Source organism: Lycium barbarum, chromosome 7, assembly GCF_019175385.1.
Source record: "Lycium barbarum isolate Lr01 chromosome 7, ASM1917538v2, whole genome shotgun sequence".
Lineage (NCBI taxonomy): Eukaryota > Viridiplantae > Streptophyta > Magnoliopsida > Solanales > Solanaceae > Lycium > Lycium barbarum.
The window spans coordinates 108,550,723-108,570,819 of record NC_083343.1 but is presented as its reverse complement, the minus strand read 5'-3'; the positions used below and the strand labels follow the sequence as shown (position 1 = coordinate 108,570,819).

Here is a 20,097-nt window from a genome sequence, read left to right as displayed (position 1 = left end):
CCAAATCACCTATTTTCAAGATTTTTAGTAAAGAAAAGCATACAACAAACTAGTGCCAATAACCTAGCGTGACTAATCAATTCTTGACGTAACTTAATGGTTTTAAGCATCTGCCCAGGGGTTCATACATATGTATTAGACAAGCATAATTCACTTTTAGGAAGAAGCCATCATTTACATAGAGACTTTTTTTTTTTTATGAAGGCAGCAGCTCACGCAGCAGTTATTTCCCTAAATGATACACGTGCCAACCCTTTCAAAGTACATCAGTTCTCAAGCTCAAATGGCAACCAAGCCGCGGCCATATAACAGCATGCTTAGAGATTTAAAGATGGCAGCAATTCGGCCATATAAACACAGCTGTGCGTGGCCCAAAAATGCAGCCGTTCATGGCTCAAAACACAGCAGCAGAATGGTAGAAAATGCAACAATGTTTAGGCCCAAAATTCAGCAGCGAATTGCCAAAAACGCAGTTGTAAAATGGCCTAAAACGCAGAAATAAATGGCATGAAATGCAGCAGCAACTGACTCAAAAAACAGTAGTTGTCTTAGTAAAAAAAAAGTAGCTTTTTTTTATATCAAAACAGCAAACTTTCTAACCCAAAAAAAACAGTAGTTGTCTTAGTAAAAAAGGGTAGCTTTTTCTATATCAAAAACAACAACTTTCTAACCCAAAAACAGTAGTTGTCTTAGTAAAAAAAACAGTTGCTTTTTAATCAGAACGATAGCTAAACACATTAACACTCCAAAAATATATATTTTGAGCTAATCCCATAACACAACAGAACAGGGAGACATTTTGGGACCTTATCGATGCTTGATAACGTCCAAATCCACTCCTCAAAGAGAAAGTGTACATGGTCGTATGCAATATAATTTACTCAACTATGAGTCGGGGTCGATCCCACAGGGAACAATATACTAGGCGATTAAGAAAGTAAGGAACTTTCACTTACCAAGCTAAGCCAAACGATAGATAATATTTTGATTTTTGAGAAAATTATAACTAATGCGGAAATGTAAACTAACCTAGAAAGCGGGTAAAATGATCAATGACCACAAGCTTGGATACAAGGAGCTCTCAAGTAACGATCTAACATATTTTATGATATTACAACTAAGAGCGGGTTTATGTTAATAGATAATGTTTTCTAAAATCTCATTGAAAGTCTTCCAACCAAATCAATGAATTTCACTCTAAGCTTTTCCAAGCCTTAGAGTGTGATATCAAGCACAACCAATTGAATCTCAAGTAACTTTCCTATTCCTAGCTCAAGTTATTAGATGAGTTTAATGATCCAAATTCTTGTTAATTAATCTTTCCCAACCTAGATTTCCTCTTCCGAGCTCAATCAAAGTAAATGAGCGAGTCTTAGGGTTAGCTAATCCCTTAAGAAACATTAAAGAACAAGATTAATTAAATCAACAAATACTCACTTCAATAGCAATAAAAATCATTCAATACATAAGCAAAACAAGAGTTTCATCCAACTTTGCAAATGAATATTTTCATAAACAAGATTAAAGTTATGGAATAAAATTCTACACACTTAGATATACAATACAAAGCAAGGAATTGAAGAAATGAGTAAAGGGTTAAGAAATTTCTTATCAAAACTTCAAATCTTCAATCACCAAGTGTGGTGTAGAAACCTAGTCTCCAAAACTTGTATGAAATGGCCAAAGATGAGTTTTAGAAACCCTAGCATTCTATTTATAGAAGTGCCAAAACGGGAACAAAATTTGACAAAAATACCCTCGTGCACAACATGCTACTCGCATGTTGTGTCGCAGGTGCAACATGCTAGTCGCATGTTGTGCCAAAACCGTAGCATGTTGTGTCAATTTCTCTGTCAACATCTGCTGCAAAACCTGCTGCTCGCATGTTCAACATGCTGCAGCATCTGCTACTCGCAGATGCTGCATGCACAACATGCTGCAGCATCTGCTACTAGCAGATGCTGCCAGAAAATGCTGATTGCTCCGTTTTGCTCCTTTTTGCTCTGTTATGCTCTCCGAGCATCTTATCCTACAAAACAACGTAAATACACAAAAAGTAACAACAAAAGTGCTTGAAGAGTCACAAAATTTTAAGGAATTAGCATCGAATATCTCGTAATTTCACGGTACATCAACGCTTATTCGAGCTAAAACAAATAGTGACACTCCTCAGAGCCCTACTCAAAATAATATTACAACTAATAATGTGTTATAAGAGCTAGACGGGATTTGCCGAATGAAAAAAAAACATTAAGAGGAAACCAAAACAGCTCACCCAAACAACACTTAAACTAAATTAAGAACTTTCAATCCACAGGTTCAACTAATCATCACAATGAAGCTAAACTGGGCATTCATTAGAGACCAAAACACCTATTTCAATAACTAGGTTCATGTCACATTAATCAAATTAATCAATAATAGAGCTAAGCTAGCCATACCAAGTCAAAATGCACACAGTAATCTTTATCATTTAACTGAACAATCTCTACACTATATAACTTTAAACTTAGTCTAACTTAATTGATAAAGCGAACAAGAACTGAACATACTAATCGCACTCTTAGTTTTAAAGAAAAGAACTAAAGATTACATACTAAAGCAGAATAATTTTAAAACGAACAAAACTAACCTACAGGAATTCGAAAACGAATAGAGCTGAATAAATTTAAGGCAAGGAAGAAAATTACTCTTTTTGCGAGCAGCGATGGGGCGACGGGAGTTAAACACATATTCGACGAAATTAGTCGCCTTACACTAATTTACACCAAACGAGGAGAGAACACATTCCAGCCAACCAAACCAAGCAAACGACGAGAAAATGCTTGAACAAAACTACATTTCCATTTCTAGTAAGTTAAAGACGAAAAGAAGACGAGTGTGATTACCTTCTTCTTGACAGCGAACTGAGGCTACTGTAGTTGTCGAATCTCCGAATTCGCTCGGAGTGGTCCTTGCTCAGTCGAGAACCGAAGGAGGGGATTTCGACAACCAAAAAACTTAGAGTTAGGAATAGTATTTTCTGAAAATCCAAACTTAGTTTTCAGTTGTGAAAACATTTGTTCAAGAGGTAATTTTTTAACACTTGAACTTGTTAACTTAAAGGGGATTTTCTACACTTGAAACTTGTTTACTTAAATGGGATTTTCTACCCTTTAAAACTTGTTTCAAAACAGCCAAGGAAGGCCTGTATTTATAGGTAAACACTGAGGGTTTCAACATCCCCACAAAGAAGCAAGAATTCGAAATTCAAAATTAAGGGAAAGAGGGGAAATTTTGGGAGACATTTTCAACAGATGAGATGATGAAAATAGGGATGGGACTCACCATGAAATCCGCTGAAATCGCACATGGAGCCTGCAAGCTTCAGAGATGGAGTGTGAGAAAGGAGAAGAGGGGTGTACGTAGCGGATTTTGTGGGATATGGGCGCGGTGGTGGTGAGGTGACGGCGATGGTTAGGTGGTGACGTTAGGGTTGTCGGTTGATGTTGAAAGGGGCTGATCGGTTTAGGGATGTTTGGTTAAAGATGAAATGGTTAAAGAGGGGTTGTTTGGTTACTGATTTTAGGGACATAGTATTTGGGCCCGAGTCGGGGGGATTTTGGGCTGGGGCGGTGAGGAATTGGGGATTTAATTGGGCTTCAGATTTTGGGTAAGGGGAGAAGAGAGTTGGCCCAATATTATGTAGGTAAATGATTTAATTCCTCATCCCTTTTACTTTAATCAATTAAAATATGCTTCTTTGTCCTAATTAATTCCCAAAAATGTACACCTATATAAATTGCAAGTATGAGTATTTAATATACGTATTTAGTTTTAGCATAGAATAAACGATGATTAACATAGTAATAAATAGGATCAGAGGAAAAATGCAACCGCCAATATTGATATAGGAATATCAACACTATTTTTGAGTGATTTAATTGTAAAGAATGATGTTTAGTAATTTCTAATATGAGAATATGATTTTTGGTAATTTTTTAAGAAACGATAGAAGTCTTTCTTAGTTTTAGCGAAATAATATCTTAAAAAATAGCGTAATAATTAGTGAAAATAGTCCAAACTCATTTTTGGGGAATTTTCATGACTGAGAAGCATAGTGAAATTAATTAAACAAAAGGAGGGCAAAAAATGGGTGTCAACAACCACCATTCCCTCAAAGATTAGCAAAAAAAGCGGATGATGGGAAATTTCTTAAGTTCATTGAAAGGTTGAAGGGCCTCTCAATCAATATTCCATTGGTCGAGGCACTTGAGCAATTGCCCGGTTACGCAAAGTTCATGAAAGATCTTGTGACCAAAAGAAGGAATCCCGGCCTTGAAACATTGGGAGACACTCATCATTGTAGTGCAATTGTTACCAAAGCTTTGGTACCAAAAACAAAAAAAGACCCCAGAGCATTCACAATTCCGTGCACAATCGGTAAATACAAGTTTGCAAAAGCTTTATGTGATCTTGGAGCAAGCATCAATTTGATGTCGTATCTATATTCAACAAGTTAGGATTGGTCCCTCCCCATCCCAACACAATGAGATTACTTATGGCGGATAGAACTGTAAAGAGGCCCATCGGCATTTTTTATGACGTGCTTGTGAGAGTGGATCAATTTATTTTTCCGGCCGATGTTGTGATTTTGGATTGCGAAGTTGACTTTAAAGTTCCCATAATATTGGGAAGACAATTCTTAGCTATGGGGCGTGCTCTCGTGGATGTAGGGAGAGGTGATTTGAAATTTAGAATGAATGATGAAGCGATCAGTTTTCATATTTGCAAGTCAATGAAACAACCGGCAGATATGAGTGTTGTGTCGTTTATTGATACAATTGATGAAGCAATGGAGATAATCGTCGAACATGACCATATGGGTGGTATATTGGCAGCGGTGATAATAAACTATGAAGGGGACAATGAAGAAGAGTTTTAGGAGACGGTCAATGCATTGATTGGGATGGGGTCATACCACCTCAATCCAAAGAAGCTTGATCTTGATTTAGAAAATCGAGAAACTCCTCCTGCAAAGCCTTCCATTATTGAGCCTCCCACTTTGGAACTCAAACCTCTTCTTTCACATTTGCGGTATGGGTTTCTTGGAACCCACGACACATTGCCCGTGATTATATCCGTCCGGTTGATGGATGAGCAAAAAGAGAGGTTGATGGTGATCTTGAGAAGATACAAAGAAGCTATTGGGTGGTGTATTACGGATATCCAAGGGATTCTGCTCGATATTTTTACTCATAAAATTCAACTCGATGAAGAATGTGAGCCAAGCGTTGAACATCAAAGGAGGTTAAATCCTCATATGCAAGAGGTTGTGAAGATCGAAATCATCAAATGGTTAGATGCCGGTGTTGTGTACACTATATCAGATAGCTCTTGGGTTAGTCCGGTTTAAAGCGTGCCCAAAAAGGGTGGAATCACCGTGGTTGCAAATGCTAAAAATGAATTGATTCCCACTCGCATGGTCACCGGATTGCGGGTTTGCATCGGAAGTTGAATAAGTGGACCAAAAAGGACCACTTCCCAATGCCATTCATGGATCAAATGCTTGATAGGCTTGCAGGAAGGGATTGTTATTTCTTTCTTTATGGTTATTACGGGTACAACCAAATCACCATTGCTCCCGAGGATCAAGAGAAGACCACGTTCACTTGTCCTTATGGGACCTTTGCCTTTAAGAGGATGCCCTTCGGGCTATGTAATACACCCACAATATTTCAACGTTGCATGATGTCTATTTTCTTCGACATGGTTGAGGAGCCCATTGAAATCTTCATGGATGACTTTTCCGTGGTAGGGGATTCCTTTGATGAATGGTTGAAGAATCTTGCCTAAGTATTAAAAAGATGTGAAGAGACGAACTTGGTTCTAAATTGGGAGAAGTGTCACTTCATTGTTAGAGAAGGCATTGTCTTGGGACATAAGATTTCGAAAAAGGGGCTTGAGGTTGATCAAGCTAAGATCGAGGTTATTGTCAAGCTTCCTCCCCCAATCTTCGTCAAAGGTGTTCGTAACTTCCTTGGGCATGCCGAGTTTTATAAAAAATTCATCAAGGATTTCTCGAATAGCTAACCTTCTATGCAAATTGTTGGAGAAGGATTCGAAGTTTGTATTCGATGATGCTTGTTTGAAGGCATTTGAGGGCTTGAAAGAGAGAATCACATCGGCTCCTATCATCGTTGCTCCGGATTGGTTCCAACCATTTGATTTGATGTGTGATGCAAGTTTATTTGTCATGGGAGCTGTTCTTGGACAAAAGCGTGATAAAATCTTCCACCCAATTTACTATGCAAGCAAGACTCTAAACGGTGCTCAAATGAATTACACTGTCACCGAGCAAGAGTTTCTTGCTATTGTGTTTGTTTTTTAGAAGTTCCGAGATTATTTATTGGGAACCCATGTGATTGTTCACACTGATCACGCGGCTCTACGTTACCTCATGACAAAGAAAGATGCAAAACTGAGGTTGATACGTTGGGTCCTTCTCTTGCAAGAGTTTGACTTTGAAGTCAAATATAGAAAGGGTTATGAAAATCAAATGGCGGACCACTTATCTCGTCTTGAAGAGGGTGGGTGTCCATTGAATGGCCTAGAAATCAACGAGTCATTCCCAGATGAGTAAGTAATGCCGGGGTCACATGACATGATCCCTTGGTATGCCGATTTTGCTAACTTTCACGCGAGTGACATCATGCCTGAGGATTTGAACTTCCACCAAAAGAAAAAGTTTTTGAGTGATACCCGAAAATTCTATTAGGATGAGCCATAACTATTCCGAATTTGCGCTGACAACATCATAAGGAGGTGCATACCCGATGCAGAAATGATGCCCTTCATCAAAGCATGTCACTCATCACCGGTTGGTTGACACCATAGTAGATCAAGAACGGCGACTAAGGTTCTTTAAAATGGCCTTTATTGGCCAACAATCTATCAAGATGTACATGAATTTGTGAAAGCTTGCGATCAATGTCAAAGACATGGAGGCATATCAAGGAGGCATAAGCTACCGACGACACCGATTCTTGAGGTTGAATTGTTTGATGTATGAGGCATTGACTTTATGGTCCATTTGTGAGTTCCTACAACAACAAGTACATTCTTGTGGCGGTGGATTGCGTGTCTAAATGGGTGGAAGCTATTGCGCTCCCTAATAATGAAGGAAGGAGTGTCACCGCATTCTTGAAGAGGTATATTTCTCAAGGTTTGGAACCCCAAGGGCAATCATTAGGGATGGGGGCTCTCATTTTTGCAATCGGTTATTTAAGACTCTTCTTGAGAAGTATGGAGTAAAGCATAAAATTTCCACCTCGTATCATCCTCAAACAAGTGGACAAGTTGAAGTCTCAAATAGGGAGATCAAGAGCATACTCTCCAAAACAGTGAATGCTAACCGGACCGATTGGTCAAAGAGATTGGATGATGCTCTATGGGCTTACAGAATGGCTTACAAGACACCAATTGGCATGTCTCCTTATCAATTGGTGTTTGGAAAAGCTTGTCATCTTCCGGTAGAACTTGAACATAAGGCGTTGTGGGCCTTGAAAAAGTTGAATCTAGATTGGGGTGATACCTCAAACTTGAGGATGGAACAACTTAATGAGCTTGATGAATTTCGACTAAGTGCTTATGCTAGATCTTCACTCTACAAGGCCCGTATGAAGCTCTTTCGTGATAAGAAAATTTTGCAAAGAGAATTTAGCCCCGGGGATAGCATATTGCTCTTCAACTCAAGGCTCTGGTTGTTTCCTGAAAAGTCAAAATCCAGCTGGTCTGGCCCGTTTGTAATCACCCAAGTATTCCCACATGGAGCAATTGAACTTGTTTTCCCAAGTGGCAATAAAATCAAGGTGAACGGGCAAAGGGTGAAGCATTACTTGGGATCCCAGAATGAAGCAAATATTATTGAGGTATTCGTCCTCAATAAGCCATGAAAAGGTACCAACGTCGTGTTGCGATGTAAAATCAAATGCTTCTTGGGAGGCAACCCAAGTTTCCATTTTCATGTGTTTGTTGTTTTTACTTTCGTGATGTTTTTGATGTGTGTTTAAGTGTGTAGGAGTAAGTTGTGTTATATCCCGAAATTTCGAACACTCGAAAAATTCGAAATAATTTTGGTCTGAAAGAAATGAGGCCATACTTTGATACTAATCAATATGTATATGTTGTTCAAAAAAATATTGGTGTGGAAATACGGAGGAAGGCTAAGGGCTAAATTGGAATCTCGGGAATTAGTTTCGGGAATTACAAAAATATGATCCATAAGTAATTGGGCTCAAAAAAAATATATGAAAATTTAGGCCCAAAGGAGGGTGTGGCCGGCCATGATATGCATGGCCCAAGCCCATGGATCATTATATTCAAGAGATAAATATTGGAAGAGGGGTCAAAGTCTTCATTTTGGAAGAACTTTCAAGAACACAAAAAAAAAATATAGAGAGCAAGAGCCATAGAGGGTTTCGGCTATAGTGAGAAAGAAAGAAAAAAACAATTCTTGGAGCCCTAGCCTTTGGTTCAAAATTCCTTTCATCTTGAACTTTGATTAAGTGCAAGACTCTCTTCAACGTGGTGCAATTCTTTTAGCGAGAAAACCGCTTTAGTGGCAAACGGAGATTTTGGAGAAAGGTGAGAATTTCATCCTTTTTGTGCCATGAAAGACATACATGTATGTTGTAGTATGTGTAAATAAATGAAAAGCATGAAAATTTTGTGTGTTGTGGATTTTTGTGTGTGGCCGTTTATTGCATGGAAAGAGGAGGATTATGAATTTAATTATTAGTATGTTAATTGTGTTGTTGTAGACTTGTGATGGAAATGGATGAATAATGGTTTAAGTTAGCACAAAAAAATTTAGTTGTTGAGTTGTTATCGGAAAGCATGCGATTTTATTATAAATTATGTAATTGAGAAAATGAAGTTGTAAGATGTAAGTGGTGATTGTTGTAGGTGAAATTGGAAGATAAAAAGGTGTGGTGAATATTCATGTTGAGAATTGGAGGTTTTGGGTGGATTATGGTTCGGTGGAACTTTTGCATATTTTGTAGAATAATGTGAAACATTTTTGAATTGTATTCGAATGGTCTTGAATTAGTAAATAAATAGGAAAACGTTGACGTTAGTTTGAAGGTGTGAAGTTGGAATGGGAATGGTTGCATGATGAAGAAAGGAAGAACATTTATATTAGAGTGTATTTTGTTGTAGTTGTTGATGTTGTTGGCATTGTTGTGTTGTTGTTGATGATGTTTTTGGCCGAGGTGATTCTCGGGAACGTTAAATTTATAGGGGAAATGCTGCCGAAATTTCGGTAGACAACATGAGTTTAAGATTGGAATTCTAAAAGCTTATAACTTACATTTGGTAACTATGACCAATTGTAGATTCTGAACGAAACGGGAGTTGAGTTTGGACGAGCGTAAGAAGCGCAAAAGGTATGTAAAGCTATCCTTTCCCTTCTCTTGGCATGTCCTAGATGTACTAGGTCTTGATTTGAGCCTCGGGGATCATTCCTTTCATAGAAATCCGAGTTTGACTTTTGGTACTATTCATTCAATGGAATTGAACTTTAAAGGGTGCTTTTTGTTGGAAAAATGGTTAAACCTCCATAACTTTCACAAATGTACTCCGATCGCTCCGAGACTTCCACGGAGGACTTCCCAAGGCCTAATGCACGTAATTTTTGTACGTCACCTCGACTTGACCCAAGGTGGGCCCACAAGTCCCGAGACCTTTTGTATTGCTCCATTTGACTTAGCTCGGTACGGTAACTAAAGGGAACTTTGGGTTAACGCCCCTAGCTTCTGTAGACGGACTCGAATCGTCTGAAGATAGTCATAGAGGTTGCATGATGAATGATGTCCGTGACGATAATTGAAAGGCACTTAGTTCTCACTACTTCGCATATGTATACGGTTGTTAAACCCTCATGCTGAATTGGATCTATTGGAACTTGGTTGTGGATTACTAGTGAATTCAAAAAAAAGAAATTTATTATTGAAATTTACTAATTGTTAGTCTCAAACTAAAGGGAATATAAAGTCGATTTCAAAACCACTCCGAAGGGGGTGCGATATTTTATTATCTAGACTTTTCAAAATCACTCCAAAGGGGGTGCGATGGCCTCAGCTCATGTCTGAGCGCGCTATGGCCCCAGCCTATGCCCGAGCGAGCTATGGCCTCGGCTGATCACCGAGTGAGCTATGGCCTCGGTTTACGCCTGAGTGTGCTATGGCCTCAGCTTATGTCTGAGTGTGTTAATTTCAAAACCACTCCGAAAGGGGTGCGAGGTTTTACTACTGCTTTTCATTTACGATCTATTTTAATTTATATATTATATTATTACGCCGGAAGCGGCTGTCCGAAGGGACTATTATATTATTATGCCGGAAGCGGCTGTCCGAAGGGACTATTATATTATTATGCCGGAAGCGGCTGTCCGAAGGGACTATTATATTATTATGCCGGAAGCGGCTGCCCGATGGGGCTATTATTGATATTGAGCCGGAAGCGGCACGCACGTTGTATCGTATTATTTACTTGAAAAGAAATGTTAGACTACATTGCTTATTTAAATATGTTGGTTGGATTGTGTTATTTACTTAAGGACTATTTGAGACTTTATGTACACATCTCTGCTTCTACCAGCGAAAACTGCAGGTATTGGGTTGGTCACGACTACTTCTTCCCTAAACTATGTGATAGTTATGATTTATTATCGCTTTACATACTCAGTACATATCTCGTACTGACCCCCTTTCTTCGGGGGCTGCGTTTCATGCCACGCAGGTCCAGGGACGCGACCCGGCGATCCAGCTACTTAGGGGAAGTCAGCACTGGGAGTCAGTCAGCTCCACTTGTCCGGAGGCTGTTCCTATTTTGGTATGAACTTGTATATATGTCTTGCAGGTCATACTCTTTAGAGTCTGCGAACAGCGTGGGTGTCATGGGTGCTGTTTGGTTTTGTCGATCGATGCATTGTTGTAAAGTAATGGTGTAAGCCTCTTTGGCTCGCTTAGTCTTACGTCATGTAAAAGTATGTACATATGTAACACGCCTTGAGACGTTTTGAATAACGTGTTGACATCAGTATAGTATTTGTAACTTTAAAAAAAAAAAAAAAAAAAACGCCATAAATGAGATCAAGTATCGTAAGTTGGGACATCGGGCAGGGTAAGCTCGATCGCTTGTCATGGCCCTAGTTGGGTCGTGACAAGTTGTGTGCACAAAAAAAGAAGAGTTGGGAAACTGTCAACAGGCATAACATGCTGCAGCACATGCCACTCGCATGTCATGCCTGCTACAGTACCTGCATCTCGCAAGTGGTGCAAAATTGCAGGCCAAGAAGGTCAAATTCTCTGTCAAAAAGTGTGAAGGAGGTGCACAACATGCGATTCGCATGTTCAACATATTGCACCACATGCGAGTTGCATGTTGTGCAGGTAAGTACGAAACCCACGGGTCAGTTGACCGACCTGACTCATCTTTGTTTTAAAATTTCAAATAAAAGGAACATAACTGATGGTTTCATCAGTTACGTCCCTTATTTTTCCCTCTCCTCCTTTATCCCTCTTCCCTCCTATATCATTTCATCACTCCAATCATTCCTAATCACATCACAAATCATAACTAGGGTTTCGTTCTAATACAAAAACCGTTGGCAAAGCTTTTTCAAGTGCGCTCACTTTCATCCACTCTCAAGGTATGAACACTCTACTATTCTTTACATTAAATGATGCCTAAGAAGTGTTTCAATCCATGTCATTGCCATTCATTTCCACTTATTATAATTAGTTAGTTTGGTGAAGAATTGTCTTGTGTAGTTTGTGGGTTGTTGGAAATTGATGTACAATGGGGAATTCTTGAGTACCCATGCTTGTGTAGTCATACTAGGTTGATAAAAAGTGGTTGTTGATGAATAATTAAGTGACAACCGGGGAATTCTCGAGTACCCATTTTTGTAATAGTTGATTGTTGATGAATGCTCACAACATGTTTGATGAAATGCCTAAATGACCCTTTGTGCCTAGATTTTGTGGAAGTGTGATTATTTGCCAAACTTGGGGAATTCTTGAGTACCCAAAGCATATAACTTGTAGAATAGGACCCATGATACCCTCAGAATATCGTAAAAGTCACATCTTTTTATGAGGCATAACCATCGAACATTGGCCCGAGTGATTAAATAGCTTTTCCCAATGATAGACGGGGTGACAGCCTTCTTAAGGGAAATAGTTACATAAGTATGTTCTTGTGTGTGTGCGAATGTGATTTCCTGTGAATATGTGTTGTGTATATATCACTGTATTAAAAAAAAAAACAAGCAAAAATGTGTTCAGTGCTTCACCTGTGTGCAGCATCTGCGAGTGGCATGTCGAACATGCGAATCGCACCTGCTGCAGCAGGTGTTGACAGTCAAGAACAAAAATGAAGTTCACATTTTGCAGCACCTGTGACACTACATGCGAGTGGCATGTCATACATGCGACTTGCATATGGTGTTTCGTAGGTGATGCATGTCACAGCCCACCCTTGGTAAGGCGTGACTGGCACCCGGCGCCCTACGGGAACCGAGTGAACCAACTTATAACTTGCATCCTTCTTGTCTCGAATGGTAAAAACACGGCTAAGGGAAAAATATGAACATAATATCATGCATAAATATATGTGCAATGGGCTATGATGCCAACATAACTACTGACACAACATAATTAAGCTATACACAGGAATGTCTGCAAAGCCTTTATGAATATGACTGAAATATACAAGTCGAGACAGGGCCCCCGCAATTCATATATATATATATAGACTTAGGCTCGGCAATGCTCCAGGAAGAAGTGGAGCCACCAAACGTAACTGGTACTCGAAGGCAGCCTACGGTGGAAGATCCTTGTCTCGTCTATTTGCACCTGCGGGCATGAACCCAGCGTCCACAAGAAGGAACGTCAGTACGAACAATGTACTGAGTATGTAAGGCATAAATAGTAACATGATATAAAAACGAAGATAGCAAAAGATAAGGTGAGTAATTATACGTCGTACAATTTCTCGGACCTCTGTCACGTAAATTAACTTGTCTATAGAAAAAGAAACATTTCATACACATTCATACACAATATACACACATTTGCATTCACATACATTTACTATTCATACATCTGTCATATCCGTACCCGGCCCTGTCGGGACTCGGTGTCATTCGTACCTGGCCCTTTCGGGACTCGATGTCATCCGTACCCGGCCCTTTTGGGACTCGGTGTCATCCGTACCCGGCTCTTTCGGGACTCGGTGTCATACCCAACTGATCAGTAGGAGTGCAATGCATGCATGCATACATACATACATACATATATAAACATAAAAAAAATACATAAATGAAATCAACATCATAATTAGCATTATCATTATCACTATATCATTCCTTGAAGGATCAACCATTGTAGGACGAAATCGATAATGTCATGAGAGTATCGAGAACCATGAACTTAGTTAGCATTAGAAATAGAATTGCCATCGCTATATCTCACCTTGAAAGGACAAGTATTGTGAGGTGAGATCCATCATAAAGAATAGTCTCAAGATCATGAATAAGCTCAATAATATCGTAAGGATCATGAGAATCATAGAATTCTAGCATTTGTGGAAGCAAAGATATTATGGATATGACACAAAGGTTTATAACAAAAGCATCATGCCTTTAGAAAGAAAGGGTTTAGTCTTAACATACCTTTCGGTTTCCTTGGTCACTTAACGTTTATTCTTCCAAGCCCGCAGATCTACACATAAGCCATTCATACTATCATTAGGCACGTTGTCACCCACTTGTCTCAAGAATTTAAATAAAATACCTTTAGGATTTGTCGAAATTTGGGCAGCATCTCCCCTATTTATATGCCTAGCCCGAATTCATAATCTAGCAACCAACAACAACAATAACAACAATACCAACATCAACCACAATATTATCAATACCAATATATTCCATAAAATATCCTACACAATGTTCTATCCAATTCCTCCACCGACAAATTCATTATATGATCATTTGATAACTTTTCCTCCGTAAATAAGTTTAAATCAATATAAATAAGGAAAGATTCATACCTTTCACCCACTAGCACTGCAATATCTTCAGTTATCACCTTGATTCCAAGCCAAGATTCGCCGCAATACGATATTATAATCACAACTATACGTTATCCGGACCTAAATCTGGAGATTTCACTTAATTTGCGTTAAAATTTAGTGGGTGGAATTTGGAAGAATTTTCCAGAAAATTTGGGAATATTTGGAGTGTTTTGGACTGAAAATGAGGGGTTTTAGCTCTTATATAGTGGGTTGAAGTCGGTGGCACTGTAGCACTATAGCAGCGCGCGACATTGCTCTGCCTGCCTAACTTGTAACGTCTATAGTTATCTACTCTGATGTCGTATCGACAAATGGTTTGTTGCTTTGGAAAATAGACTCGACGAAATTCATTTTAAGCTTTTGAAACACCTTAAAAATCCTAATATACCTGGAGATATACCCCTCCAAAGTTGACCCAAAATTCTGCCAACTTTTTCCAAATTTTCAACAAATTTATTTTCTTCGATTTGCTTGGTCCCAGGGTCTCCCATAGCTTATTATATGAACTTAAACCCTTGTAACCATAAGGTTGGCACATATAATCTCATATATATCCTTGAAGGTAACTCCAGTAACCGTACTTAAAACAACCATCAATACTTATAAATTTCAACGTACGAAACTACGGGGTGTAACAATGCAACCCTGCATTGGTGTGTTTTGCCTTGCTTCTTTATTCTTACTTAAAGAGAACCATAAATAATGGGTATGTTTTTGTGTGATTCGCAGGATGGCTAGAACAATAGAGCATAAGGTGGACGGAAAAAGGCAACAAGACAAGCCTCCATCTCTAAAAGAAAGGAAAAAGCACCGGCGGATCCTGTCCCCCAGTCTGAAGAGGGGACACCGTGAGGCTTCCTCACCTGAACTCGAGGATGCCATCACAAGAGGTGAGAGAAGGGAAGCGGTGGAGCAAAGGTTCACCATGCCTGTATCCAGAGAACTTTACAAGGCTTGGGGAGTTATCAAACCCGATGGAAATCCAGTCCGGGATTTCATTGTAGAAAAGAGGGTCACTTTGAATGGTCTATAGGACCAATGCCCGGGCATCATCCGTAACCTCGAGGCCTTGAGATGGACCTACTTCATGCAGCCGGCCGAATATTGGCCAGGCCTTGTGATGGAATTCTATGCGTCTTATGCGGCCAAGTTAAATGCAAAAATATCGCGTCGCCAACCCAAGAAAAATGTGAAACACTTCTGTTGGATTCCGGTTCGGGGGAAGCATATTGATTGTGCTGCCGATATCATAACTTCCATCATATATGAGTAGCGAAGAGAAACAGACCCTATTGAAGGTTGGCCTCCGGTGAATTCTGAATATGAATTACGGATGGAGAACCCGTAGGAGTAGCGAGAGTGCGTTGCTTCAGTGATTGCCTCAGAGACTCCACCATGGCTGGATCCATCAGTCTCCAATGAGAAGAACACTTTCAACCGTGAAGCTAAGTTTTGTCTATCACTAGTATTCTCGCGGGTGATTCCTTCTAAGAATAACACTGACATACCCATTGCAAAGTGTATTCTCATTGCTTCGCTCATGTCCGGGTACCTTGTCAATGTGGAGGTAATTATCAGGGATGAGATAAAAAATAAGTCCACTCAAAATGGCACATCATTCCCTTTTCCTTGCTTGATCACTGAATTATGTCGTAGAAAGAAGGTTCGTGATATTCCTCGAGTGGACAGGATGTTAAAGGCTGACCAAACGATAGATTATACCAAATTGGAATCGGGGGATAGAAAGAGAAAGAGGGTGAGTCCAGCACCGAGAGCCTCGGCGACAGTACTTGATGCTCACATTTTTTAGCCCGAGGACTTGGCCACAGATGATGATACTATAACTCTTATTTCTATGCCTCCCGCTCTGGGGCCTGACCCTCCGAGTGCCCCATCTTCCACTGCAGCTCCGTCTGCACTCATTCCACCATCCACCACAATAGCTCATGGGGTTCTAGCGAAGGTATGCGAGTGATTTGGGCAACGGATGCTAAGGTAAATTGGCTTGTGGAGAAGCTTCTTAATTTTGTGAAAGAGGCTATTGAGGCAGCGATGACACCTCGAAATGAGCAGGACAAAATTAAGGAGCATGTAGGCCAAATCGATCTTCGGTTGGAGCGTATTGAAAGGGGTGGTGAAGGAAGATTTCCAGCCATTCGGGCAGACCTAGCAAAGGTCAAGGAGGATATTCGGGTGTTGAAAGTTCTGGACATTGAGCTTAGTGCACCCATTCTACCATCCAGTGCTTTCGTATTCTCCACTGGGCCCACAACACTTGCCATGCCTTCGGGGAAAGGAGTTGAGGAGGTGGCTGAGGAAGAAGAAGAAAATAAGGAAGAAGAAGAGGAGGAAGAAGAGGAGAGTGAGAAAGAATCCGAAGATGAATTTGAGAGTGACCTTCGCGCTGGTGCAACAAAGCACGCGGCCCGAGAGAGAGAGAGCCTCGAGGAGGCACGTGCCTGAGCACAGGCTGCTGGTATTCTTGAGGACGAGATTGACAAATTTGTGGTCATGCAGCAGTCCTTTGAGGCGAGCAGAGAGTTGGGGGAGGGGGTGACCCCAGCCCCCGAGGGCAAGTGAGGCCAGTTCATCGGCCGCTCCCACTACTAAAAAACTGCCAAAATTCGATGGATAAAAAATCGACGGACTGCGTCGCTTTGAAAAACCGACGCAGAGCATCGGTTTTGTGTATTTTTTTTAATTCCGCAGAATTTTGAAATTATATTTCCGCCAATTTTTTTTACAAAAACTGACAACCCATGTCGGTTTTATTAAAAAAAAATTAATTAATTAAAAACCGACGGACAACGTCGGTTTTGTTTTTAAAAATATATTAAATAATTTATAATTCATTTTGTTTTATAAAATATTAATAAACGAATATTTTTAAAGAAACCGACGGACTACGTCGGTTTTTAATTTTGTTTTCGTCAAAGGCTGGTCAACATTTTAAAAAAACCGACAGAGCGCATCGGTTTTTTTATTATTTTTTTTCCATCTTCCCCCAAAAAAATACCCACTTCTCTCTAAAATAAAAAACCCTAACCTGCCGCCCACGCCCGCCACTTGCTGCTAGCCGCCGCCCACTTGCCGCCACCTGCGCAGCCCAACCCCACCTACCCCAACCCCATTTTTAACTTGTAATTTGAGCTAGTTTCTTTGAAATTAGGGCTTTTAAAATTCTTTCAATCTTAGTTTTATTTGTAGATTTTAGGCCTAATGTTAGTCTATTTAGGTTTTTAAAACATCAGTTGTAATGTTATTAATGTTAAATTTGTGAAACAATATAAACTTTATTTGACTAGTTTACTTTTAATTATTTTTTTTTTTGCTTGAGATTGTGCTATATTTTATGTTCATTGTCAATGTATTTGTGTTAGCTTAGTTATCATTGTTTGTAATATTATTGATGTTGAATTCATCCAAAAATTTATACCTTATTTGACTAGTTTTTTTTTTTTTTTGGTTGGGATTGTGCTATTTGTTAGAATCTATAAGTTAGTAGAATTGTTATTGAGCATTCAAAATTAGAATTGGTTGAGATTGTGCTTTTCAAAGTTATAGCTGTTAAGTTATACTCCCTCTCTTTCAATTTGTTTGAACCTATTTTCTTTTTAGTCCGTGCCAAAATGAATGACCTCTTTCCTAATTTGGAAACAAATTCACTTTATGAATGATTTACAACCACACAAATTTTCAAGGCTTATTTTGAACCACAAGTTTCAAAAGTCTTCCCTCTTTTTTAAATGTCGTGCCCAGTCAAATGGGTTCATATAAATTTAAACGGAGGGAGTAGTATTTCTATAACCTCAAAACTAAAGTGTAGACTTTATTTGACTAGATTTACTTTTCAATTTTTAGAATTGGTTGGGATTATGCTTTTCAAAGTTATATTAAAGTTAGAATTCATAAGTTATTAAAGTTAGAATTGTTATGGAGAATTCAAAGTTAGAATTGGCTGAGATTGTGCTTTTCAAGGTTAGAATGTTAAGTTATAATATTTCTATAACCTCAAAACTAAAATGTAGACTTTATTTGACTAGAATTACTTTTCAATTTTTAGAATTGGTTGGGATTGTGCTTTTCAAAGTTATATTGAAGTTAGAATCCATAAGTTATTAAAGTTAGAATTGTTATTGAGAATTGAAAGTTAGAATTGGTTGGTATTGTGCTTTCTTAAAATATTGATGTTGAATTTGCGAAAAAATGTAAACTTTATTTGACTAGTTTACTTTTCACACACACACACACACACACACACACAGATATATATATATATATATATATATATATAACTTAGAAAAGCACAATCCCAACCAATTCTAACTAAGCTAACACAACTACATTGACAATGAACTAAAAAATAGCACAATCTCAAGTTAGAATCCATAAATTATTAAAGTTAGAATTGTTATTGAGAATTCAAAGTTAGAATTGATTGCGATTGTGCTTTTTAAAATTAGAATTGTTAAGTCATAATATTTCTATAACCTCTAAACTAAAATGTAGACTTTATTTGACTAGATTTACTTTTTAATTTTTAGAAATAAAGTTAGAATCCATAAGTTATTAAAGTTAGAATTGTTATTGAGAATTCAAAGTGGGATTGTGCTTGTCAAAGTTATACTAAAGTTAGAATCCATAAGTTATTAAAGTTAGAATTGTTATTGAGAATTCAAAGCTAGAATTGGTTGGGATTGTGCTTTTAAAAATTATTGATGTTGAATTTGTGAAAAAGTGTAAACTTTATTTGACTAGTTTACTTTTCATATATATATATATATATATATATACATATATATATATATATATATATATATATATATATATATATATATATATATATATATATATATTTGCTTGAGATTGTGCTATTTTTTATGTTCATTGTCAGTGTATTTGTGTTAGCTTAGTTAGAATTGGTTGAGTTGTGCTTTTCCAAGTTATATTAAAGTTGGAATCCATAAGTTATTAAAGTTAGAATTGTTATTGAGAATTCAAAGTTAGAATTCGCTGTGATTGTACTTTTAAATGTTAGAATTGTTAAGTCATAATATTTCTATAACCTCTAAACTAAAACGTAGACTTTATTTGACTAGACTTACTTTTTAATTTTTAGAAATAAAGTTAGAATCCATAAGTTATTAAAGTTAGAATTGTTATTGAGAATTCAAAGTGGGATTGTGCTTGTCAAAGTTATACTAAAGTTAGAATCCATAAGTTATTAAAGTTAGAATTGTTATTGAGAATTCAAAGCTAGAATTGGTTGGGATAGTGCTTTTAAAAATTATTGATGTTGAATTTGTGAAAAAGTGTAAACTTTATTTGACTAGTTTACTTTTCATATATATATATATATATATATATATATATATATATATATATATATATATATATATATATATATATATTTGCTTGAGATTGTGCTATTTTTTATGTTCATTGTCAGTGTATTTGTGTTAGCTTAATTAGAATTGGTTGAGTTGTGCTTTTCCAAGTTATATTAAAGTTGGAATCCATAAGTTATTAAAGTTAGAATTGTTATTGAGAATTCAAAGTTAGCATTAGTTGTGATTGTGTTTTTTAAAGTTAGAATTGTTAAGTTATAATATTTCTATAACCTCTAAACTAAAATGTAGACTTTATTTAACTAGATTTACTTTTCAATTTTTAGAATTAAAGTGAGAATCCATAAGTTATTAAGGTTAAAATTGTTATTGAGAATTCAAAGTTAGAATTGGTTGGGATTGTGCTTTTAAAAGTTATATTAAAGTTAGAATCCATAAGTTATTAAAGTTAGAATTGTTATTGAGAATAGAAAGTTAGAATTGGTTGGGATTGTGTTTTCTTAAGTTATATTTTAAGTTAGAATTCTTAACTTAAAATATATTTCTATAACCTCACTAATTTGTGGGTATATTTTTATAGATGGATCGTATGTGGATGTATAATATAAATAATAGTGATCATGTGGGT

At 37.7% G+C, this 20,097-nt stretch overlaps 1 long non-coding RNA gene across 1 annotated transcript; it reads right to left on the bottom strand.

Moving 5' to 3' along the window:
* Positions 1–1,444: 1,444 nt before the first annotated feature.
* LOC132603732 (uncharacterized) lies at positions 1,445–3,540 on the bottom strand. The gene is made up of 2 exons (XR_009568504.1): positions 2,889–3,540; positions 1,445–2,029 (listed from the first exon to the last, which is right to left on the bottom strand). It is a non-coding gene; the product is annotated as an uncharacterized LOC132603732 (long non-coding RNA).
* Positions 3,541–20,097: the final 16,557 nt, after the last annotated feature.